Below are 26,951 nucleotides of genomic sequence, written 5' to 3' on the forward strand. Positions count from 1 at the left end.
CTCAAGCAAAATTTGACATTAATGATGGTTTCTCTCTTGAAGTACATTTCATGGCTTCTATGACCCATCACTCCTCTTGGTTGTCTTCCTACTTCTCTGGCCATTTATTTCAGTCTCTTTTACAGGCTCCTCCTCTTCTTACTGGCCATTCAATGATGAAGTTCCTCAGGACTCAGTCCTAGGCTCAGTCTCTTCATTGTTGTTGTTCAGTTGCTAAGTTGTGTCCAACTCTTTGTGACCCCATGGACTATAGCACGCCAGGCTCCTCTATTCTCTATCTCCCAGAGTTTGTTCAAATTCATCTCCATTGAGTCGGTGATGCTATCTAACCATCTCAACTTCTGCTTCCCCTTTCTCCTTTTGCCTTGAATCTTTTCCAGCATCAGGATCTTTTCCAATGAGTTGGCTCTTTGCATCAGGTGGCCAAAGTTTTGGAGCTTTAGCATCAGTCCTTCCAATGAATATTCAGAGTTGATTTCCTTTAGAATTGACTGATTTGATCTCCTTGCAGCCCAAGGGACTCTCAAGAGTCTTCTCCAGCACCACAATTTGAAAGCAATCAATTCGTTGGCGCTCAGCCTTCTTTATGTTCTAACTCCACATCTGTATAAGACTACTGGAAAAGCCATGACTTTGACTATATGAATCTTTGCCCATAAAGTGATGTCTCTTCTTTTTAATATGCTCTCTAGGTCTCTTCATATATTGATATATATAACTCTCTTCTAGACACTCTTAATTATGCCCATGACTTCAAATACCACCCACAGGCAAATGACTCATGCATTTTTCTCTCTAGGCCATATCTTTGCTTTGAGGTCTAGATCTGTGTATTATAATAATAATAGCTAATGCAGATTTAGATCAGTATCTGACATATAGTAAGTACCTATTATTAGTACCGCTACTATTCTTCTTTCTTTTCACCAAAAGCTTTCACCTTGGCCTTTTGGGAAGGTCGAGGTGTTTCTTTTTTTTTTTTTCCCTTGGAGAAGAGGGACACATTTCCAATATCCAATTTTATAATGTTTCAGTAAGAAAATAGGATTCTTTTAGCTGCACCTAATGACTTGTTGGATCTTAGTTCTCCAACCAGGGATTGAACCTGGACACCTAAGCATGGACTACCAGGGAATTCCCAGAAAATAAAATTTTTCTTGACACTCAGGTTTTGCTAGTCTGTGAAGTGATAACATATTTACCATACAATTGCATTAGCTTCAGCATTATGTATGATTGTATTCACCTCCTGAGGGAGTAAACATCATATATAGAATGCCACTGTGTAGGACACTTCTACCCACATTATTTTACTTAATCCTCACACCTGATCTCTGAGGATTATTATCCCCAGTTTTTATAGATGAGGAAACCAAAGCTCAGAGAAGGACATAGCTTGCTTGAGGTCACATGGCTACTGATTAAAACCTCAGTCATTGTTCAAGAGCCATCTGAGAATATCCAAATACCTAAAATCCAATTAAAATCTTAGAAGAGGAGCTTGATATCATACCCCTCTAGCCTAACAGAGTCCCTTTGATAAGCCTCTCTGGGAACCAGCAAGGCTCTTGGTAATATCTCACATTGATATAATGCTTTCCTAAACTAGGGATCCCCAACCTCTGGGATCTAATGTCTAATGATCTGAGGTAGAGCTGATATAATAATAATAGAAATAAAGTGCACAATAAATGTAATGTGTTTGAATAATCCCGAAACCATCCCCAAACCCCCTGGTCCATGGAAAAATTGTCTTCCACGAAACCAGTCCCTCATGCCAGAAAGGTTGGGGACCAGTGTCCCAAACAACTTTTCACCTCTGATCACCTCATCTCTAACCTAAGTGGGACCCTTAGGTACTTTACCTGTCACTTCATCTGGATCAGTAATTCTCTCTCAGTTACACCAGATTCAGTGTTACTGATTCTGGGACCCATGCCTCCACTGTCCCCTCTCTCTCTGCTCCCAAGGTCCCAGAACACTGCTAGAGGGAGAACCAAGCAGGCCAGTATAAATTCATGCTGTCCAGTTTCAACTTGGCCCTTGCAGCTGCTCAGCAACCCTTTTATTTGTCTCATACATTCCCTGGCACTCTCCCCACAGAGGCTGTTCCAGACCTTCCTCTTCTCATATTCCAGCTCCTCCTGTTCCACTCCTTCAGATTAATACACACACTTTCATCAGATGCTTGATAATTCAATAACATTTTAAAAAGCATTTTAATGGAGAATGTAAAACATGTACAAAAGTAGACTGAATACTGTAATGAATCCCTTACTAAACACTCAGCTTCAACTAGTATCAACTCTTGGGCACTCTCGTTCCATCTGTTTCCTCTGTACCATAATATTTTGCAGCAAATTCCAGATATGATGTCATCCCATACCTAAATAGTTCATTATGTATCTTTAAAAGGTAAGGATTCTTTTTTAAAAATCATAATTGTAGTATCATTAGCGCACATAAAATAAACAAGCAGTATTTCCTTGATATCATTAAATATCAAGTCAGCATTTAAATTTCTAATAGTTTCATAAATGTCAAAATAATTTTACAGCTTTTTTGGTTTGAATCAGTATCTAAGATCCACACATTGTGATTGAATATGTATTATATGTCACTTTTTTCCTTTCAACTTTTTGTTGAGGAAGTTGGATTGTTTTTCAGTAGAGTTTCATAGTCTGGGTTTTGCCAATTCCATCTCTGTTGTATAGGTTCTCTGTTGTATATATTGGTAAGATCAATAATGTCTGTACAATGCATATTCTATATTAATTGTCCTATTTTCAGCGGTGTGAGGAAATTGTCTACGTGACCAAAGAAATGGAGGGTGTCTGGCCTAGAGACTGACTCAGGAAGAAGCTAGGACCTCTTTAGCAGGAATGAAACAGATGGTTCAATAAATAGTAACGGAGGTCCAGGCAAGATAAGATGGGTGAGGGGCCATGCAGTGTCAGATTTCTTCTCTGCTGGTATGTAGAGCAGGACAGTCAGGGAAGCAATGATCAGGCTGAAGTCAGAACTAGAAAAGGAGAGGTAGCTCTTGAGGCAGCAGCTGGGATTATTTCTCAGGGGATTACTCTTCTTGCTATACCCTGTTTTCTAAATATATCTTATTCATTTCCACCTCTGTGCCTTTGCCCTGGATGTTTCCTCTGCTTGGAATAGCATCTCCTTTCTCTCTACCCACCCAAATTCTACTTACCTTTAACGACCAGTGCAAGTTCCCTCTTCTCTGTACTTTAGCTTGTAGAGTCATAAAATATTTCTGAAAGGATAAACAAGAGATCAAGAACATTGATTGCTGTCCCGGGAAGGAAACTGGATGGCTAGAGGACAAGGCTGGAAGGGAGAAAGATATTACTGATTTGCTGCAGGATGGACAGTTGATCTGATGAAAGTGTCTAATATGAAATCTGTGGAAGTAGAAGGAGGGAGATTGGAGTTTATAATTTGAGGAGAAAGAGGAAGGTCTGAAACAGCCTCTTTGGGGAGACTGCCAGGGAACATATGAGACAAATAAAAGGGTTGCTGAGCAGCTGTGAGGACCAAGTTGAAATTGGACAGCATGAATTTATGTTGGTCTGCTTGGTTCTCCCTCTAGCAGTGTTCTGGGACTTTGGGAGCAGAAAGAGACAGAGAGGACAGTAGAGGCAGGGGTCCTAGAGTCAGAAACACTGAATCTGATGTAATTGGGAGATAATTACTGATCTGGATAAAGTGACAGGTAAAGTACCAGGGTGGGGGTCCCACTTAAGTTAGAGATGAGGTGATCAGAGATGAAAAGTGATTTGGAAAAGTGTTATATCAATATGAGATATCACTGATGAACTAAGGGCCTCATTGATTCCCACATAGGCTTGTCAAAGGGATGCTGCTAGGCTAGAGTAGTGTGGTTATCTTCTAAAATCGTCTTCTAAAATCCCAGTTGGGTCCTTAGGTTTTAGATATTCTTTGATGACTCTTGGACAACTCTTAGCAATGACTGAAGTTTAAACATGTGGCAGTCATCACTGAAACTGGAACTTCTGCAAGATACATGACGGGAAGGGTAATTTTAAAAAAGCTCTTTATTGAGCCTTTACTATGATCTAAGTATTGTAATAAAAAATGTGCATGTGTACATGCACACTTTATCTGTTATTTCTCTTTGTATATATTATATATACATATATCTCAAATGAGAATATATATTCTCCTTTACTTCTCACAATAGTGTATTAAAAGCATTATTATTATTTTTTTAATAGATGATGAAACTGGGCTTCAGGGAGGTTGCATAATTTTCTCTAGGTCACACATCTATCAAGAGTCAGAACTGGGACTCAAATCCAGGTTTGAGTACAAAGCCTGTAGTCTTTCGTTTCTAGCACTACTTTCCAGCAAATACCTCCATCCATTAAATCAGTGTTATTTTGCCAATGACATCCATTATTAAAACTTTAGATTCATTCTCACCAAAAAGATTTATACACTGAATTGAAAGCTTTTGGTGAGTAAGAAGTTAATTGACTAGGGTGGAAGAAAGAGACAGTGAAACCAATTGAAGATGGTTGCAGTAGTCTAAGAGAGAAAGATGAGACCTCAAACTTAAGTGGGTGTGGTAGTAAGAAGGGAGGAGAGAATAATGTATTTAAAAGATATGTCTTAGTTGACTCATGCTGCTATAACAAAGTACCATGGACTAGGTGGTTTATAAACAAATAAATTTATTTCTTATAGTTCTGGAGGCTGGAAGTCTGAGATCAGGGTACCAACATAGTCACGTTCTGATGAGGGACCTCTACCAGGTGGAGAGGAAAGAGAGAAAGCAAGCTCTCTCATGACTTGTATAAGGGCACTAATCCCATTCACGATCTCTTGTAATCCTAGTTAGACTTCCCTGGTTGCTCAGACGGTAAAAACATCTGTCTACAATGCGGGAGACCCGGGTTCAATCCCTGGGTTGGGAATATCCCCTGGAGAAGGAAATGGCAATCCACTCCAGGACTATTGCCTAGAAAATCCCATGGACAGAGGAGCCTGGTAGGCTACAGCCCAGTTACCTCCCCAAAGCCCCATCTCCTAATACCATCACATTGAAGGGTCGGATTTTAATGTATGAATTTTAGAGGACACAAGCACTGAGTCCACAACATCAGAAGGAGTGAAAGTAATATGGCCACTGCTAGTCTCTATGTTCCTTAAACTTACTGTAACTCACTCCTTCCTCAGTGCCTCTGTACTACCTGTTCCCCCTACCTGGAATAGTCTTTCTCCAGGTCTTTGAATAGGTGATTCTTTCTTAACATTCACAGCTCAACTATCACTACTCATGATACGGAAACAATTCAACTATCACCACTCATGATAGGGAAACAATTCATTATCTCAAAAATTAATCAATAAAGGGAGATAATCAAGTATTTATCCTGCCTTTCCTGGATGAACTGGGTAGATGAAGGGACATGTCTTTTTCCAAAACCATTCCAATTAATAAAAAGAAATAAAATTAGGATATCACTGTTCTGCAATCCTTGATAAATAGTGAGCAAAGATATTAGACATTATGTCTATCCTATAGTCATATGAAAGGGATGGAATCCGAGTTTGATCTAGTCTTTGGATCCAGGTGCCAATTTGTAGTAAATACATAGAAACCACATAATGCCTATGTAATTAGCAAAATGCAGAGTGAGAAGCTTCATAGGTCAAATTTGAGTTCTTCCATTAAACAAAAAAAAATCACACTTCTCAGTGAGGCCTTTCTTGACCATCTTCTCTAAATTAGCACCTACTCGCCAAGGTACTATCACATTACCCTGTTTGATTTTCCCCATATCCATTATCATCTGCTGAGGTTTCCTTACATGAGAAGCAATATAACATAACAGTTAAGAGGACAAACTATTAATATAACATCAGGCTGCCTGGGTTCAAATCTTGACTACTTACTAGTTATGTGACCTTAAAGTACTTAAGAGCTATAGACCTCAGTTTCCCCAACTATAAAATGGGATTAATAACAGTGCCTATATCATAGGGTCATTAGGAGTATTAAATGAGATAAGTCTATCTCATTTAATATCTACCTCATAGCTTATCATAGTACCTAGTACAAGATAAGCATTATAAATGCTAACAATATTGCATAATTATTTTTTTCTTGTACATTATTTCTCTCATTCACTAGCATATAAGTCTTTCTGCACTATATGCAGCATCTAAAACTGCCTAGCGCATATATATATTATGTGCTTAATATATGTTTGTTGAATGAAAGGCCTGAGTTAGGGTGATAAGGAAAGTAGAAAGGAGATATGTAAGATATTATTTAAAAAGAAGGAAAAAAAACCTTGGGCTTGATTTTTTTCTGATAAAGAGGGAATGGTATAAGATAATTATCACAAGGCTTCAAACTTAAGTAACAGGTAGGTTAGTGCTTTTAACAGAAACAGGAAAACTGGGAACTAGAACTAATATTATATGAATATTCCAATAGTGAATTTTATTTTAGATACGAGTTTGAAATGATTGCAAAAGATGTGAGTGGAAATGCTGCTGCTGCTGATACTGCTGCTAAGTTGCTTCAGTCGTGTCCGACTCTGTGCGACCCCATAGACAGCAGCCCACCAGGCCCCGCCGTCCCTGGGATTCTCCAGGCAAGAACACTGGAGTGGGTTGCCATTTCCTCCTCCAATGCATGAAAGTGAAAAGTGAAAGTGAAGTCGCTCAGTCGTGTCCGACTCTTAGCGACCCCATGGACTGCAGCCTACCAGGCTCCTCTGTCCATGGGATTTTCCAGGCAAGAGTATTGGAGTGGGTTGCCATTGCCTTCTCCAGTGGAAATGCTCGCAGGCAGTTAATTAGAAATGCAAAATTAGAGTTCATGAGAAAAATCAGTGCTGAAGATAGATTTCAGTATCATCTGCATCAATATGATACAAACATTTAACTTACTAGTATGAGCTTCCTTCATCTTTAAAAAACAAAAACATACAGATGTGAATAAAATGGAAAACACAGTATTTGAACTCTTAAATTGTTCTCAGAAGAAGTCACCATAAGAAATTTGGTGTGTATTCTTACATTTTCTATACATTTATAAGCATATTGGCATACAACATGTAGAGACATAGTAAAAGTATGAGCGATACCTATGTTTTTATAGAGAGGTTTGGTTTTTCTTTTTGCCCAATTTGGAATTATTCTATAAATATTTTTCTGTAGCTTAATTGTTAAGCGTATCACTTTATTGTCCTTTAAAATATTTCCACATCAATATATATAGATCTCTGACATTCTTTTTTGTGCTGCATAGTATGGATATGCCATAATTTATTTAACTCTTCTGCTATTGGCGAACACTTAAGTTGTTGACAGTTTTTTAATATTACAAATTGCTGCTGCTGCTGCTAAGTCACTTCAGTCGTGTCCGACTCTGTGCAACCCCATAGATGCAGCCCACCAGGCTCCCCCATCCCTGGGATTCTCCAGGCAAGAACACTGGAGAGCGTTGCCATTTCCTTCTCCAATGCATGAAAGTGAAAAGTCAAAGTGAAGTCACTCAGTTGTGTCCAACTCTTCACAACCCCATGGACTGCAGCCTCCCAGGCTCCTCCATCCATGGGGTTTTCCAGGCAAGAGTATTGGAGTGGGTTGCCATTGCCTTCTCTGAATATTACAAATTATGCAGCAATTAAAATCATTATACATGTATCTTTGAATATTTATACTAATATTTTTTGAGGATAGATTCCTAGAAGTGGGATTGCTGGAAAGGAGTTATAAATATCCTTACACATTTGAAGTGTTAATATATACTGCTCAGTTTCCCTCCACAAAGGCTGTTTCAGTTTACATGGCCACCCAGCAGTGTACGAGGTACCAGTTTCCCCAAAACCCTCTTCGATATTTTGTTATGAATTAAAATTTTTATCAACAAGATATGCAAATAATGGTAGCTCATTTTTATTTTGCATTTCTTCTGGTCTCAGGAAATGGTAAGCATTTTTTACTGAATATAGTAGTCCTCCTTATCCATGGTTTCACATCCCATGATTTAGTTACCCTCAGTCAAATGTAGTCTGAAAACATTAAACGGACAATTCCAGAAATAAGCAACTTGTAAGTTTTTAAAAAATATTTTATTGGAGTATAGTTGATTTACAATGTTGTATTTAATTTCTGCTGTATAGCAAAGTAACTCAGTTATACATGTATATATATATATATTCTCTTCATATTCTTTTCCACTGTGGTTTGTCACAAGATATTGAATATTGTTCTCTGTACTATACAGTATGACCTTATTGTTTATCCATCCTATATATAATAGTTTGCATCTGCTAATCTCAAACTCCTAGTCCTTCCCACCTCTACCCTCTCTCTTGGCAACCACAAGTCTATTCTCAGTATCTGTAAGTCAGTTTTTGTTTCATAGATTATGTTCATTTAGTATTTGTCTTTCTCTTTCTGACTGACTTTGCTTAGTATGATAATCCCTAGGTCCATCCATGTTACTGCAAGTGGCATTATTTCATTCTTTTTAATGGCTAATATTCCATTGTGTAAACATACATACCACATCTTCTTTATCCATTCATCTGTCGATGGGCATTTAGGTTGTTTCCAAGTCTTGACTATTGTGAATAGTGCTGCTATGAACATAAGGGTGCATGTATCTTTTCAAATTATAGTTTTGTCTGGGTATATGCCAACAGTGGGATTGTAGGATCATATTATACATAGGTCTATTTTTAGTTTTTTGAGAAACATCCATATTGTTTTCTCTAGTGGCTATACAATTTACATTCCCACCAACCATGTAGGAGGGTTCCCTTTTCTCCACACACTCTCCAGAATTTATTACTAGTACACATTTTTTTTGACCACACTGCGTGGCTTGCGGAATCTTAATTCCCCAACCAAGGGTCAGACCTGGGACCTGACAGTGAAAGCGCTGAGTCCTAACCACTGGAATTCTGCCAGGGACTTAGACTTTTTAGTGATGGCCATTCTGACTGGTGTGAGGTAGTACCTCATTATAGTTTTGATTTGCATTTCTTGAATAATTAAGCGATGATGAGCATCTTTTCATGTGCCTATTGGCCATCTGTATGTTTTGTTTGGAGAAATGTCTGTTTCAATCTTCTGTCCATTTTTCAATTGGGTTATTAGTTTTAAATTGAACACAATTCTGAATAGCAAGATGAAATCTTGTGACATCCCACTCTAGGATGTAAATCATGCCTTTGTCCAGCACATCCATGCTGTATACACTACCCTCTTATTAATCACTTAGTAACCTCCTAGAAGTTATCAGATCAACTGTCTCAGTGTCACAGTGCTTGTGTTCAAATAACCCTTATTTTATTTAGTAATGGCCCCAAAGTATAAGAGTAGATGCTGGCAATTTGGATATTCTCTTACTGTACCTAATTTGTAAAATAAACTTTATCATAGATACTAATATATATAGGGAAAAAACAGTATATTATAAGTTTTGGTACTATCTGTGGTTTCAGGCATCCCCTGGGGGTCTTAGAAAGTATCCCCTGTACCAAATTTCTGTTAAACTCTGTTTCCAGCCCCATATGTCATGTGCATCCTCTGCTGTACCTGGTGTCTTGGATCTTTGCATAGTTTTTCTGGTGAAATGGCCCCTTCTTATCTGTATCCTCTGTAGTAGATCAAAATCTCTTCCCAGCTACTATTAATATTTCAGCTACAGTTTCTCAAATGACATTCCTGCATCGAGAAAATCCCAAGAACTTTTTATCCTTTCGGGTTTGTACATGTTTTGTATGTTGTTTTGGTTTACTTTGGTGCCTCAGAAGAGATTTGAAATGCAATACTTGTCATAAACTAAATTCTCACACATAACTGCTTCTCTATTCAGTTCCGTTGATATATTTGTCTATTCTTGAACTATTTCACAACTTTATATAATAATTTGATATTTGGTAGGCAAAGCTTCCCTTACTTCTTCTATCTTTTAAAAGTTTCTTGGCTCTTTTTATATGTTCTTCCAGATGAACTTCAGAACCAACTTGTTTAGTACTCTTATCCCTGACCTCACAAATCCCAATGAGATTGTTGTAGAAATTTATACTTACTTGAAAAGTTTTTAAATAATGAAACTTCTCATTCAGGAATATTGTACATCTATCTGTTTGTCAAATATTCATACTTATAGCCTTCAGTAGTATTCTGTAATTTTATTCATGTCAGTATTTTGTATGTTTCTTGTTAGGTTTATTCCTATCATTTTTTTCACTGCTATGAATTAGATCTTCCCCCCATTGCATTTTCTAATTGGATATTGTTTTTATAGAGAAAAGTTATTGATTTAAAACTTAAACTCTATTTCTATTTAATTTTAATAGTATCTCAGTTCATTCTCTTGTATTGTCTATATATCATATATAAACAAGGACATTTTATGATTCTTCCTTTACAGCATTTTAACTTTTGTCTTCATGCTTTGGCTAGAACCTGCAGAGCAACATTCAGTATTAGTTGAGAAAACAGGTGAATATTCTTGATTTTGTTCTGACTTTAAGGTGAATGCCACTAGTATTTCACTATTATGATGATTGCAGTTGTTTTCTTCTTTTTTTTAAGTAAAAAATTTTTATTTACGGCTGTGCTGGGTCTTCATTGCTGTGCAGGCTTTTCTCTAGTTGTAGCGAGCAGGGACTACTCTAGTTGTGCACAGGCTTCTCATTGTGGTGGCTTCTCTTGTTGCAGAGCACAGGCTCTAGAGCACATGGGTTTCAGAAATTGTAGCACAGGCTCAGTAGTTGTGGCGCACGGGCTTAGTTAATCTGCAGCATGTGGGATCTTCCCAGACCAGGGATTAAACCCAGGTCTCCTGCCTTAGCAGGCGGATTCTTTATCACTGAGCCACGAGGGAAGCCCTGCCGTTGTTTTCTATATTCTCTTTCTTTGGCTGCACTGGGTCTTAGTTGCACCATGGGGGATCTTCAGTCTTCATTGCAGCATGCAGGGTCTTTAGTTGTGGCATGCAAACTCTTAGTTGCAGCCTATGAGATCTAGTTTCCTGACTAGGGATTGAAGCCAGGCCCCCTGCATTGGGAGCTCGAAGTCTTAGCCATTGGACCACCAGGGAAGTCCCTGTGTCTCTATTTCTGCTTTGCAAATAAATTCACCTGTACCATTTTTCCAGATTCTGCATATAAGTGATATTATGCAATATTTGTTTTTCTCTTTCTGACTTACTTCATTCTATATGACAGTCTCATTTGTTTTTTCAGTATTGAGCTGCGTGAGCTGTTTTATATTTGGAGATTAATCCTTTGTCAGTTGCTTTGTTTGCAAATTTTTTTTACCATTGTGAGGGTTGTCTTTTCATCTTGTTTATAGTTTCCTCTGCTGTACAAAACCTTTTAAGTTTAATTAGGTCCCATTTGTTTATTTTTGTTTCTATTCCCATTAATCTAAGAGGTGCGTCAGAGAGAATCTTGCTTCAATTTATGTCAAAGGGTGTGCTGTCTGTATTTTCCTGTAAGAGTTTTATATTGCCCAGCCTTATATTTAGGCCTTTAATCCATTTTGAGCTTATTTTTATTTATAATGTTAGAGAGTATTCTGATTTCATTCTTTTACATGTAGCTGTCCAGCGGATTTTCCTGGTGGTCCTGTAGCTAAGACTCCAAGCTCCCAGTGCAGGGGTCCCAGGTTCAATCCCTGATCAGGGAATTAGATCCCACATTCCCCAAGTAAGAGTTCACATGCTGCAACTAAGAGTTTTCATGCTGCAGGTAAAAAAGAGATCCCGCACATGCCATAGCTATAGATCCTGCAAGTGGTTTAGTCACTCAATCGTGTCTGACTCTTTGCAATCCCATGGACTGTAGCCCAGCAGGCTTCTCTGTCCATGGGATTCTCCAGTCAAGAATACTGAAGTGGATTGCTGTTCCCTTTCCCAGAGGATCTTCCTGACCCAGGGATGGAACCCTGGTCTCCTGCATTGCAGGCATATTCTTTACCATTTGAACTACAGGAAAGTCCTAAAGATTCTGCATGCCGCAACTAAAAGATCCTATGTGCTGCAATGGAAACTGAATATAGGGCATGCCACGACTAAGACCCGACACAGCCAAATAAACAAACAAACATATAGCTGTCCAGTTTTCCCAGCACCACTTATTGAAGAGACTGTATTTTCTCCATTGTATATTCTTGCCTCCTTTGTCATACATTAGGTGACCATAGGTGTGTGGGTTTGTCTCTGGGCTTTTTATCCTTCCATTGATCTATATTTCTGTGTTCTGTGCCAGTATCATACTATCTTGATTACTTTAACTTTGTAGTATAGTCTGAAGTTGGGGTGGTGCCTGATTCCTCCAGCTCCATTTTTCTTCCTCAAGATTGCTTTGGCTCTCATGGCCAATTTTGTTTCATCTATATTTTGCTAGCTCCTGCTTCTCTGCCCATGTAAGATTATTCTGAAGCAAATATCAGATATCATATTATTTCATCTCATCCATAAATATTTTGGTATGTATCTGTAAGACATAAGAACTTTTCTTAAACATGACAACAAAACGATCACCTCTAAAAAATTCTTATATTCATCAAGTGTACAGTCATTGTTCAAATTTTCCTGATTGTCTTATAAATGTTTGTGTGTTTATTTTTAGTTTGTTTGAATCATGATCCAAGCACAGGTTATATGCTGCAATTGGTTGATATGTTTCTTTTTTTAAAGAAAATACTTAGTTATTTATTTAGGGCTACATTGAATCTTAGTTGTGGCATGAGGGATCTTTTGTTGCACTGCTCGGGCTCTTTATTGTGACTTGCAGGCTTCTCGCAAGTTGTGGGGTATGGGCTCTCTAGTTGTGGCACACTGGCTCAGTAGTTGTGGCACGGGGGCTTACTTGCCCCACACCATGTGGGAATCTTAGTTCCCTGACCAGGGATCAAACCCATGTCCTCTGTAGTGGAAGGCAGATTCTTAACCACTGGACTACCAGGGAAGTCCCTGTTTCTTAAGTCTCTTAATCTATAGGTGCCCGTTCCTTCTCCCACCATTTTTTTTTAACTCCCATGAGATTTATTAGTTCAAGAAACTGAGTGATTTGTCTCATAGCACTTTCCATAAGATACATTTTAGTAATTGTATCCCTGTGGTGATATTTTCTTGTTCCTTGTATTTCCTAAATACTGATGAGAGCTAGAGACTTGATTAGATTTATATTTCCGTTCTATTTTTTTCTCTATTGAGGGACAAGAATATGTCATAGGTAGTATTGTGTACTATAAGTAGACACAAATTCTCTTGTTTCTTTTACAATCTTTTTTGATGTTCTGAAGTTTCATTAAAAATGTCCGAGTGGAGATTCCTTTCTTTGTTTTCTTTTTCCTGTTTGGGATTCCTGAGTTTTAATGTTGGCATTAAAAAAAAATCAATTCTCAGCTATTTCCCTTCAAATATTGCTGTCCTACTGTTTTCTCTATTCTTGGCCTGAACTCCAATTAGACAACACCTGTAAACATAGGGCTTTTAAAACTTACATTGTTGGCCACCAGGGATCAGATGACTTCAGAGCAAGAGTCTGCTGCAGCAATTACCCATTAGAGTTGTAGTTATTCATTGTTTCCTCTGCTTTACTGCCAATGTTCCATATATATATATATATATATATATATATATATATATATGGACAGAGATATACATGTATCTCCACACACAGTTAAAATATATCTTAAAATTCATTCCTATCAGTATATAATTCACCTCATTTTTTCCACTGAGGTATAACTTACATACAGTAAAATGTTCAAATCTGAAGTATACATTTTTGTGTATGAATACATCTATGAAACAACCCCCAGCTCAAAACAGAACATTTCCAGCACTACAGAGGCTAGCTCCTCGTGACCTCTTTCAGTCATTATCCAGTTCCAAGATTAACCGCTTTCTGACTTCTATAGTCATAGATTAGATTTGCCTATATTTGAATTTCATATACATGGAATCATACAGAGTATGAACTCTTTTGAATCTGACTTCTTTCAGCATTGTCTTAGAGCTTCATCTATTTTCAATGTATCGATAATTTGTTCTTGGGAATTCCCTAATTGTTCAGTGGTTAAGATTCCAGGCTTTTACTACCAGAGGCCTGGGTTCGATTCCTGGTCAGGGAACTAAGATCCCTGTAAGCCATGCAGCGCTGCCAATAACAATAATAATAATTTGTCCTTTTTCATTGCTGTGTAGAATTCTTTCTTAAAATTAACTTCCTCTGTGATGACCTGAAGAGCAGTGAATGGCACCCCACTCCGGTACTCTTGCCTAGAAAATCCCATGGACAGAGGAGCCTGGTAGGCTGCAGTCCATGGGGTCGCTAAGAGTCAGACACGACTGAGCAACTTCACTTTCACTTTTCACTTTCATGCATTGGAGAAGGAAATGGCAACACATTCCAGTGTTCTTGCCTGGAGAATCCCAGGGACGGGGGAGCCTGGTGGGCTGCTGTCTATGGGGTCGCACAGAGTCAGACACGACTGAAGTGACTTAGCAGCAGCAGCAGCAGCAGCAGTGATGACCTAGAAAGATGCAATGGGGGGAGGGGAAGGAGGCTCAAGAGGGAGGGGATTATATCTATAATTATGGCTGACTCATGTTGTTGTATGGCAGAAAGCAAGACAACATTATAAAGCAACTTTCCTCCAATTAAAAAAATTAACTTTCATTTTGTGGATATATCATAATGTAGATAACAAATCCTCTGTTAATAGATATATAAATGGTTTTCACCTTGGTACAAACACTCCTGCAGTACATATGTTTATTCATGCACCTTTGCCAATATGTATATCAATAGGATAAAATCCTAGATGTGTAGGTGCTAGGTGAAATATTCTGTGCATTATTAATTTTAATAGATTTTGCCAGATTGTCTTCCAAAGAGGATATATTAATTTGTAAATCCATCAGCAGTATATATGAGTCTGATTCTCATCACCCTTGCTAACTATTAACAATTTATAAATTGAGGTATAGTTGATTTATAATATTACACTAGTTTCAGGTATATAACATAATGATTCAAAATTTTTATAGATTATATAGCATTTAAAATTATAGGGACTTCCCTGCTGGTCCAGTGGCTAAGAACTCATGCTTCTGGGTTTGATCCCTGGTCGAGGAACTAGATCCCACACGCCACAACTGAGGGTTTGCATACTGCAACTAAAGATCCTGCTTGCCACAACGAAGATTGGAGATTCTGTGTGCTACAACTAAGACCTAGCAGAGCCAAATAAATAAATAAATAAATAAGCAGAACTTGAAAAAATTAAATTATTATAAAATATTGGCTATATTCCCTGTGTTGTATAGTATATCCTTGTAGCTTATTTATTTTTCTTTGGCTGCACTGGGTCTTCATTGCTGCGCATGGGCTTTCTCTGGTTGCAGCGAGCTGAGGCTACTCTCTAGTTCTGGTGTGTAGGCTTCTTATTGCAGTAACTTGTTGTGGAGCACAGGCTCTAGGGCATGCAGGCTTCAGTAGTGGCACTCAGGCTTAGTTGCCCCGCTGCGTGTGGTATCTTCCTAGACCAGGGATCTGACTCATGTCCCCTACACTGGCAGGTGGATTCTTAACCACTGGACCACCATGGAAATCCACGTAGCTTATTTATTTTATACATAATTTTATATTTTAGACTTCACATATAAGTGGCAACAAATTATTTTCTCTGTCTTATTTCACTAGGCATAATACCTACCAGGTCCATCCATGTTGTTGTAAATGGCAAAATTTTATTCTTTAACACATCTTCTTTATCCATTAATTTGTTAATGTACACTTACTTTGCTTCTATATCATGGCTATTGTAAATAATGCTGCTATGAACATCACAAACTCCTTATTGTCAAATTCAGACTTAAATTGAAGAAAGTAGGGAAAATCACTGGACCATTCAGGTATGACTTAAATCAAATCCCTTATGATTATACAGTGGGAGTGAGAAATAGATTCAAGGGATTAGATCTGATAGAGAGAGTGCCTGAAGAACTATGGATGGAGGTTTGTGACATGGTACAGGAGGTAGGGATCAAGGCCATCCCTAAGAAAAAGAAATGCAAAAAGGCAAAATGGTTGTCTGAGGAGGCCTTACAAATAGCTATGAAAAGAAGAGAAGCAAAAGGTAAAGGAGAGAAGGAAAGATATACCCATTTGAATGCAGAGTTCCAGTAAGAAAGCCTCCCTCAGTGATCAATGCAAAGAAATAGAGGAAAACAATAGAATGGGAAAGACTAGAGATCTCTTCAAGAAAATTAGAGATACCAAGGGAACATTTCATGCAAAGATGGGCACAATAACGGACAGAAACTGGACCTAACAGAAGCAGAAGATAATAACAGTTGGCAAGAATACACAGAAGAACTATACAAAAAAGATTTTCATGACCCAGATAACCACTATGGTATGATCACTTACCTAGAGCCAGACATCCTGGAATGTGAAGTCAAATGGGCCTAGGAAGCATCACTACAAACAAAGCTAGTGGAGGTGATGGAATTCCAGTTGAGCTATTTCAAATCCTAAAAGATGATGCTGTGAAAGTGCTGCACTCAATATGCCAGCAAATTGAGAAAACTTGGCATTGGCCACAGGACTGGAAAAGGTCAGTTTTCATTCTAACCCCAAAGAAGGGCAATGCCAAAGAATGCTCAAACTACCACACAATTGCACTCATCTCACACGCTAGTAAAGTAATGCTCAAAATCCTCCAAGCCAGACTTCAACAGTATGTGAACGATGAACTTCCAGATGTTCAAGCTGGACTTAGAAAAGCCAGAGGAACCAGAGATCAAATTGCCAACATCTGCTGGATCATTGAAAAAGCAAGAGAGTTCCAGAAAAACATCTACTTCTGCTTTATTGACTATGCCAAAGCCTTTGACTGTGTGGATCACAATAAACTGTGGAAAATTCTGAAAGAGATGGAATACTAGACCACCTAACCTGCCTCCTGAGAAATCTGTATGCAGGTCAGGAAGCAACAGCTAGAACTGGACATGGAACAACAGACTGGTTCCAAATAGGGAAAGGAGTACATCAAGGCTGTATATTGTCACCCTGCTTATTTAACTTATATGCAGAGTACATCATGAGAAATGCTGGGCTGGATGAAGCACAAGCTGTAATCAGGTTTGCTGGGAGAAATATCAATAATGTCTGATATGCAGATGATACCACCCTTATGGCAGAAAGCGACGAAGAACTAAAGAGCCTCTTGATGAAAGTGAAAGAGGAGAGTGAAAAAGTTGGCTTAAAACTCAACATTCAGAAAACTAAGATCATGGCAACTGGTCCCATCACTTCATGGCAAATAGATGGGGAAACAGTAGAAACAGTGACAGACTTTATTTTGGGGGGGGGGTGCTTCAAAATCACTGCAGATGGTGACTGCAGCCATGAAATTAAAAGACCCTTGCTCCTTGGAAGAAAAGTTATGACCAACCTAGGCAGCATATTAAAAAGCAGAGAGATTACTTTGCCAACAAAGTTCCGTCTAGTCAAGGCTATGGTTTTTCCACTAGTCATGTATGGATGTGAGAATTGGACTATAAAGAAAGCCGAATGCTGAAGAATTGATGCTTTTGAGCTGTGGTGTTGGAGAAGACTCTTGAGAGTCCCTTGGACTTCAAAGAGATCCAACCAGTCCATCCTAAAGGAAATCAGTCCTGAATATTCATTAGAATTATTGAAGTTGAAGCTCCAGTGCTTTGGCCACCTGATGCAAAGAGCTGACTCATTTGAAAAGACCCTGATGCTGGAAAAGATTGAAGGCAGGAGGAGAAGGGGACGAGAGAGGGTGAGATGGTTGTATGGCATCACCGACTCAATGGACATGAGTTTGAATAAACTCCAGGAGTTGGTGATGGACAGGGAACCCTGGTGTGCTGCAGTCCATGGAGTCAGACACACTGAGCAACTGAACTGAACTGATGAACTTTGGGGTACATCTGTTTTCTTTGTGTGTGTGTGTGTGTTTATTTCTATTTTCTTTTTTTTAATATAAATTTATTTTAATCAGAGGTTAATTACTTTACAATATTGTATTGGTTTTGCCATACATCAACATGAATCCGCCACGGGTGTACACGTGTTCCCCATCCTGAGCCCCACTCCCACCTCCCTCCCTGTACCATCCCTGTGGGTCATCCCAGTACACCAGCCCCAAGCATCCTGTATCCTGCATTGAACCTTCTGTTTTCAAATTAGTGTTTTCATTTTCTTTGGATATATGCCCAAGTGTGGAATTGCTGGATCATATGGTAATTCTGTTTTCAGTTTTTTTGTAGAATCTCCATACTCGTTTCCACTGTGGCTGCACCAATTTACCTTCCCACCAATAGTGTACTGGGGTTCCCTTTTCTCCATATCCTCACCAACACTTGTTATTTGTTGTCTCTTTGATGATAGCCATTCTGACAGGTGTGAGGTGATATCTCAATGTGGTTTTGATTTGCATTTCTCTGATGACTAGCAGTGTTGAGCACCTGTTGACCATCTGTGTGTCTTCTTTGGAATAATATTTATTTAGATCTTCTGCCCATTTTTAAATCAGGTTTTTTTTTTTTTTAATATTGAGCTGTATGTAGTATTTATATATTTTGGATATTAACCCCTAGTCTGTCATATAATATGCAAATATTTTTTTCCCATTCAGTAGGCTGCCTTTCCATTTTCTTGATCATTTCTTTGTTGAGCAAAAGCTTTTACATTTAATGAGGTCCCATTTGCTTATTTTTGCTTTTGTTTCCTTTGCCTTAATTGACAGATCCAAAGAAATATTGCTATGATTTATGTCACAGAGAGTTCTGCCTGTGTTCTGTTTTAGGAGTTTTAAAGTTTATTTTTGTATATGGTATTATATAATGTTCTAATTTCAGTTTTTACATGTAGCTGTCCATCTTTCCTGGTACCATTTATTGAAGAGACTGTCTTTTTTCCATTGTGATTAATTGACCCAGGTGTGTGGTTTTATTTATTTATTCTGTTCCACTGATTTATGTATCTGTTTTTGTGCCAGTACCATACTACTTTGATTATTATAGCTTTGTAGTATAGTCTGAAGTCAGAGAGCATCATTCTTGAGTTCTGTTCTTTCTCAAAATTGTTTTGGTTATTAGGGATCTTCTGTGTTTCCATGCAAATTTTAAAATTATATGTTCTAGTTCTGTGAAAAATACTATGGGTATTTTGTTAGGGATTGCATTGAATCTGTACATCACCGTGGGTAGTATTTTAACTACTAGGTCTTCCAGTCCATTAACACAGTGTATCTTTCTACCTGTTTGTGTCATCTTTAATTTCTTTCATCAGTATATTATAGTTTTCTGAGTACCAGTCTTTTATTTCCTTAGTTAGATTTATTCCTAAGTATTTTATTCCTTTTGGTGTGATTGTAAATGAAATTGTTTCCTTAATTTCTCTTTCTGGTAGTTTATTGTTAGTGTATAGAAATGCAATGGATTTCTGTATATTAATTTTGTATCCTGCACTTTACCAAATGATGAGCTCTACTCTTTTTTTGGTGGTGTCTTTAGAATTTTCGATGTATAGTATTAGGTGGTCTGCAAAAAATGACAATTTTCTTTCCCTTTCAATTTGAATGCCTTTTATTTCTTCTTCTTGTCTAATTGCCATGGATAATACTTCCACTATTATGCTGAATAAAAGTGGCAAGAGTGGGCATCCTTGTCTTGTTCCTGATTTTAGAGGAAATGCTTTCTGCATTTAACCATTGAGTATGATGTTAAGTGTGGGCTTGTCGTATATGGCTTTTATTATGTTGAGGTATGTTCCCTCTGTGGGCTTCACAGGTGGCACAGTGGTAAAGAATCTGCCTGCCAATGCAAGAGATGCAGGTTTGATCCCTGTGTCAGGAAGATCCACTGGAATAGGAAATGGCAAACCACTCCAGTATTCCTGTCTGAAAAATTCCATGGACAGAAGAGCCTGGTGAGCTACAGTCCATGGGGTTGTAAAGAGCTGGACATGACTGAGTGACTGAGCACACATGCACACATGTTCCCTTTATACCCACTTTGTTTTTTACTCTTTGGCCTGTAGGATCTTAATTCCCTCACCAAGTATTGAACCTGGGCCCTTGGCAGTGAAAGCACAGAATCCTAACCTCTGGACTGCCAGGGAATTCCCTTTTTTTCTATACCACTTTTGTAGAGAGTTTTTAAATCATAGGTGAATGCTGAATTTTGTCAAAAGCTTTTTCTGCATCTATTGAGATGATCATAAGATTTTCATTCTTAAATTTGTTAATGTGGTATATGACATTGATTGATTTGTAGATATTGAACCATTCTCACATACCTGGGATAAATCCCACTTGATCATGGTGTATGATCCTCTAATGTATTGTTGAATTTGGTTAGCTAATATTTTGTTGAGGATATTTGCATCTAAGTTCATCACTGATAATTGGCCTATAATTTTCTTTTTGTGTGATATCCTTGTCTGGTTTTGGTATCAAGGTGATGTTGGCCTCATAGAATGAGTTCCAAAGTGTTCCTTCCACTGCAAATTTTTTTAATAGCTTGAGAAAGATAGGTGTTAACTCATCTTTAACTGTTTGTTTGGTAGAATTCTCCTGTGAAGCCATCTGATCCTGGTCTTTTGTTTGTTTGGGAGATTTTTTATTATTATCACTGATTCAGTTTCATTACTGGCAATTAGTCTGTTCATATTTTCTATTTCTTCTTGGTTCAGTCTTGGGAGATTGTGCATTTCTAGGAATGTGTCCATTTCTTTTAGGTTGTCCATTTTATTGGCGTATAGTTTGTAGTAGTCTCTTATGATCCCTTTAATTTCTATGGTATCAATTGTACTTTCTTTTTCATTTCTGATTTTATTGATTAGGACCCTTTCGGTTTTTTTAAAAAAAATGTTTATTTATTTTTGGCTGTGCTGGGTCTTCATTGTTGCACAGGCGGAGGGGGCAATGGCACCCCACTCCAGTACTCTTGCCTGGAGAATCCCATGGGCGGAGGAGCCTGGTAAGCTGCAGTCCATGGGGTTGAGAAGAGTCGGACACGACTGAGCAACTTCACTTTCATTTTTCACTTTCATGCATTGGAGAAGAAAATGGCAACCCACCCCAGTGTTCTTGCCTGGAGAATCCCAGGGATGGCAGAGCCTGGTGGGCTGCCATCTATGGGGTCGCACAGAGTCGGACACGACTGAAGCGACTTAGTAGCAGTAGCAAGAGGGGGCTACTCTCTAGTTGAGGTACCCAGGCTTCTTATTGTGGTAGCTTCTCTTGTTGTGGAGTACAGGCTCTAGGGCTCATGGGCTTCAGTGGTTGTGGCTCACAAGCTCCAGAGCACAGGCGCAATAGTTGTGTCACATGGGCTTAATTGCTCTGTGACATGTGGGATCTTCCCAGATCAGTGATTGAACCTGAGTCTCCTGCATTGGCACATGGATTCTTTACCACTGAGCCACCAGGTAAGCCCCTCGTTTCTTTTTTTTTTTTTTTCCTTGATGAATCTGGCTACATGTTTATCAATTTTATTTATCTTTTCGAAGAATTAACTTTTAGTGTCATTGATATTTTCCATTGTTTATTAGTCACTATTTCATTTATTTCTCTCTGTTTTCTTTCCTTCTACTAACTTTATCTTTTGTTCTTCTTTTTCTAGTTCCTTTAGGTGTCAGATTTGTTTATTTGATATTTTTCTTGTTTTTTCAGGTAATCTCATATCACTGTATTTATTTATTTATTTGGCTACACTAGGCCTTAGTTGCAGCATGTGGGATCTTCAGTTTCAACATACAGAATCTTTAGTTGTAGCATATGGGCCCTAGTTCCCTGCCCAGGGATCAAACTGGGGCTCCCTGCATTGGGATCAAGGATTCTTATCCACTGGACCACCAGAGAAGTCCCTTGTGTCACTATAAACTTCCCTCTTAGAACCGCTTTTGCTGTCTCCCATAGATTTTGGATCATTGTGTTTTCGTTTTCTTTTGTCTCCAAGTATTTTTAAATTTTGTCCTTGATTTCTTCACTGATCCTTTGGTTTGTTTAGTTTCCATGTATTTGTGGGTTTTTTTTTTTTTTTTTTACAGTTTTATTTTCTTGTAGTTGATTTCTAGTCTCATAGTATTGTGGCTAGAAAAGATATGATACTTGATATGATACTAGTTTTCTTAAATGTACTGAAACTTAGTTTTATGGCCTAGCATTTGATCTCTTCTGGCGAGTATTCCATGTGCGCTAGAAAAGAGTGTATATTCCACTGTTATTGGATGGAATGTACTATATTTATCTATTAAGTCCATTTGGACTAATGTTTTATATAAGACCAGGGTTTCCTTGCTAATTTTTCATCTAGATTATCTGTCCATTGATGGAAATGGGGTGTTAAAATCACCTAGTATGATTGTGTTGCTGTCAGTTTCTCCCTTTATGTCTGTTAATATTTTCTGTATGTATTTAGGTGTGCTTATGTTGGGTGCATATATATTTACTATTGTTATAGCTTCTTTCTGTGAGGAAGCTTTGCCACAGCATGCAAGATCTTAGTTCCCTGACCAAGGATCAAACCTGTGCCCCATACAGTGGAAGCACAGAGTCTTAACCATTGGACAGTCAGGGAAATCCCTGTTATATCTTCTTTGGATTGATCCCTTAATTATTATGTAATACCCTTCTTTGTCTCTTGTTACAGTCTTTGTTTTGATATATATACACTGCTGCTGCTAAGTCGCTTCAGTCGTGTCCGACTCTTAGCGACCCCATGGACTGCAGCCCACCAGGCTCCTCCATTCATGGGATTTTCCAGGCAAGAGTACTGGAGTGGGGTGCCATTGCCTTCTCCGATATATACACTACTATGTATAAAATAAATAAGTAGTAAGAACCTACTATATAGCACAGTGGACTCTACTCAGTACTCTGTGGTGACAAAGGGGATGTATTATACATATTGCTGATTCACTGTGCTCTATAGCAGAAACTAACAACATTGTAAAGCAACTAAATTCCAATAAATTTTTTAATAACCTATAAAATAAAGTCTATTTTGTCTGATATAAGTATTGCTACCCCAGCTTTCTTTTGATTTCCATTTGCATGAATACCTTTTTCCATACCCTCACTTTCAATCTGTGTGTGTCTTTGGATCTGAAGTGTATCTCTTGTAGGCAGCATATATTTGGGTCTTGTCTTTGTATCCGTTCATTCACTCCATGTCTTTTAATTGGAGCATTTAGTGCATTTCCATTTAGTGCATTACCCATTATTGATGGATACATACCTATTGCCATTTAGTTAATTACTTGGGGGTAATTTTTGTAATTTTTTGATCGTCTCTTATTCTTTTGTTCTATTCTCTTGTAATTTGATGACTGTCTTTAGTGTTAGTTTGGATTCCTTTCTTTTTGTGTATGTGTTTCTACTATAGATTTTTAGTTTGTGGTTATCATCAGGTGTGTGTGTGTGTAAAATCAATGTATATACACATATATGTGATTAAGCTGCTAATCTCTTAATTTCAAAGGCATTTTAACAGCTCTGCATTTTTACTTCCCTCACCCCATGGTTACTGTTTTTGACATCATATTTTACATCTTTTCATCTTGTGTAGCCTTTAACAACTTATTGATTTTTAGTGCTTTTATTTTAAAACTTTCCTACTAGCTTTGTACGTGGATGATTTACTACCTTTACTGTATATTTGCCTTTATCAGTAAGCTTTTTCCTTTAATAATTTTCATGTTTATAGCTGTGGCCTTTTCTTTTTCACTTCCCTTTAACATTTCTTATAAAGCTGGCTTGGTGGTGCTGAACTTATTTTTTTTGCCTGTCTGTAATACTTTTACAGATTTGATTTGATTTCTCCATCAAATCTGAATGAAAGCCTTGCTGGGTTAGAGCATTCTTGATTGTAGGTTTTTCCTTTACTTCACTTTATTTATTTTTTTCCTTTACTTCACTTTATATGTATTGTGCCACTTCCTTCTCACCTGAAAAGTCTCTGCTGAAGTTAGCTGATAGCCTTATGGGAATTCCTTTGTATGGTATGTGTTGCTTTTCCCATGCACTTTTTATATTCTCTTTATCTTTAATTTTTGCCCTTTTAATTACAGTGTGTCTTGGTATGGTCCTCCTTGAATTGATCCTGTTTAGGACTTTGCGCTTCCTGGACCTGGATATATGGATATCCAGGATAGGGAAGTTTTGAGTTATTATGTTTTCAAAAAGTTCTCTGTCCGTTTCTCTCTCTTCTCCCCCTGGGACCCTGTAATGTGAATGTTAGTATACTTGATGTTGTTTCAGAGGTCTCTTAAACTGTCCTCTTTTCTTTTTATTCTTTTTTCTGTTTTACTTTGGTGATTTCCACTACTCTCTCTGTATGCCAGTTTGCTGATCCATGCCTCTGTATCATTTAGTGTACTTTTAATTCCTTTTAGTGTAGTTTTCGTTTCACTTATTATATTCTTCATCTGTTTTGCTGTTCTTTATATATTCTAAGTCTTTGTTAAAAAACTTCTAACTTCTCAGTCTATTCATCTCTTCTTATCCTGAGTTCTTTGATCATGTTTACAATCATTACTTTGACCTCTTTATTGGGTAGATTGTCTATCTTCACTTCACCTAGTTCTTCTTCTGGAGTTTTATCTTGTTCCTTCATTTGGAACATGTTCCTCTGTCACCTCATTCTGCCTAATTTGCTGTTTTTATTTCTATGTATCTGGTAGATTGGTTATGTTTCTCAACCTTAGAGAAGTAGCCTTTTGTAGGAGACATCTTATGTGTCCCAGCAGCACACTTCCCTGTTGTCACCAGAGCTATATGCTCTAGAAGTGGTTCCTTCTGTTATGGTGCGTTGACTACTGTGGGTGGTCTCATAGGTGTGGCTCACCCCTGGTTTGGTTGGTTTTCAGACCCTGCATTGTATAGAGGCTACTAGCTGCTGGTCAGCAGGGTCAGGTCACAAGATCCTGGCTGAAGGACCCAGGTTTGGGGGTGGGGGTGGTCCTGGGCTAGTGCTTGCTCACTGGTGGGCAGAATCAGTTTCTAGGATGGATTTCCTGGATCTAGTGTCAGCCTTCTGAATGGGGCTGGTGAATGGCGCTGGTTCCTGATGTGCCTGGCTGCAGGTTCCCGGGTATTCCACTGCTGGTACTGGCCCACTGGTAAATAGGGCTAAGTGGCTGGCTGAGGAGTTCAAGGCATCTCAGTGCTGGTATTGGCCTGCTGATAGGTGTGGCTAGGGCCCAGGTGGTCCCAAAGCTAATTAATGCCAGCTCATTGGTGTGCAGAGCCAGGTCTTGGTATCTCTGGCTTCAGGGCCCTGTGCATCCCAAAGCTGGTTTCAGCCCACTGGCGTATGGGGCTGGATCCCCGGGCTGCTGGCTAAAGAGCTCAGAGTGTCCCAGGGCTGCTCTCTGCCTGCTGATGTTTTGGCTGGGTCCTGAGAAGGCAAGCTGTGGGGCTGTGGTGATCCTGGGGCCAGTGTCTACCCATTGGTTGGTGGGGTTGAAGTCCAAGAGATCTCAACAGTGGTGCCCACTCACCAGTGGGTGAAGCTGGGTCCTGGCACTAGTGCCAATCCACTTGTGGGTAGAACCAGGTCCTGGGGTCTCTGGCTGCAGGGCCGAGGGGTCCCAGAGCTGATGTCTGGCCACTGGTGGTTGAGACCAGTTCTTGACATGGCTGCAGGGTCTGGGGTGTCCTCAAGCTTGTGTCAGCCCACTGGTGATTGAGGATGGATCCTGGTGGCTGAGGGGCTCAAGAGGTCTCAGAGCCGATGTTGGCCTGCTGGTGGGTGAGGGCATAGCCCAGTAGGTTCCAGGGCTAGTGCCAGCCTGCTGGTGGGTGGGCTGGGTCCTGCCATGGCAGGTTGTGGTGCTACAGTGGTCCTTGGGCAGATGTCTGCCCACTGATGGGTGAGGCTGGTTCCAAGGCTAGAGCTTGCTCACGGGTGGGTGAGTCCAGGTCACAGAGTGTCCTGAGGCTGGTGCCTGCCCACTGGTGGACAGAGCTGAGTCCTGGGGGTCTCTGGCTGCAGGGCTTTGGGGGTCCTGGGTCTAGTACCTACGCTCTGGTGTATAGGACTGGGTCCTGGGCCCTCTGCGGACAGGGCCATGTCCAGAGGCAGCTGTGGGTTCAGAGGGTTTTAAGACCACCTGCCTGCTGGTGTGTGTGGCTGTTCCTGCCTGGCTAGTTGCTTGGCCTGAAGCATCTCAATATGGGTGCCTACAGGCTGGTGGGCAGGAGTGGGGCAGCATCCCAAGGCTAATAAACTAGAAGCAGGATTCCAAAATGGTGCTTGCCAGCCCCAGTGTCTCTGTCTCCAGGATGAGACATATGTCTATGTCCAGTTGTCTCTTGCCTCTCTGGAAGGCTGGCCAAGATCAACAGGTGGCTCTGATCTAAGCTTCTTTCAAATTACTGCTTCAGCCCTGGGCCCTGGAGCATATGAGATTTTGTATGCCCTTTAAGACTGGAGCCTCTATTTCCCATAACCTTCTGGCTCCCCTGAAAGTAAGCCCCACTGGCCTTCAAAGCCAAACATTCTGGGGATCATCTTCCTGATATTGGAAATTTGGACTGGGGAACCCGATGTGGGGCTCAGACCCCTCGCTTCTTGGGGAGAGCCTCTGCAATTGTAATTATTCTCCCATCTATAGGTTGCCTACTCTGGGGTATGGGTCTCGACTATACTGTGACTCTGGCCCTCCTACTCATCTCATTGTGGTTCCTTCTTTACGACTTTAGTTGTAGGAGATCTTTTCTGCTAGATTCTGGTCTTTCTCATCAATAGTTGCTCTCATCAAATAGTTGCGATTTTGGTGGTGCCAGTGAGAGGAGGTGAGCTCAGTCTTCCTGCTCGGCCATTTTGACCAATAAAGAAACTAGTAAGAAATATTTTTATCTTTGACAATCTTACAGGT

The 26,951-nt window shown here is 39.2% G+C and overlaps 1 protein-coding gene across 5 annotated transcripts in view; it reads left to right on the forward strand.

Annotated features, from left to right (window-relative positions):
- The window catches only part of ITGB1BP2 (integrin subunit beta 1 binding protein 2), a 37,683-nt gene that overhangs the window by 9,740 nt on the left and 992 nt on the right, over positions 1–26,951 (forward strand). The gene's annotated exons all lie outside the window — the stretch shown is intronic.

Source organism: Bos indicus x Bos taurus, chromosome X, assembly GCF_003369695.1.
Source record: "Bos indicus x Bos taurus breed Angus x Brahman F1 hybrid chromosome X, Bos_hybrid_MaternalHap_v2.0, whole genome shotgun sequence".
NCBI lineage: Eukaryota > Metazoa > Chordata > Mammalia > Artiodactyla > Bovidae > Bos > Bos indicus x Bos taurus.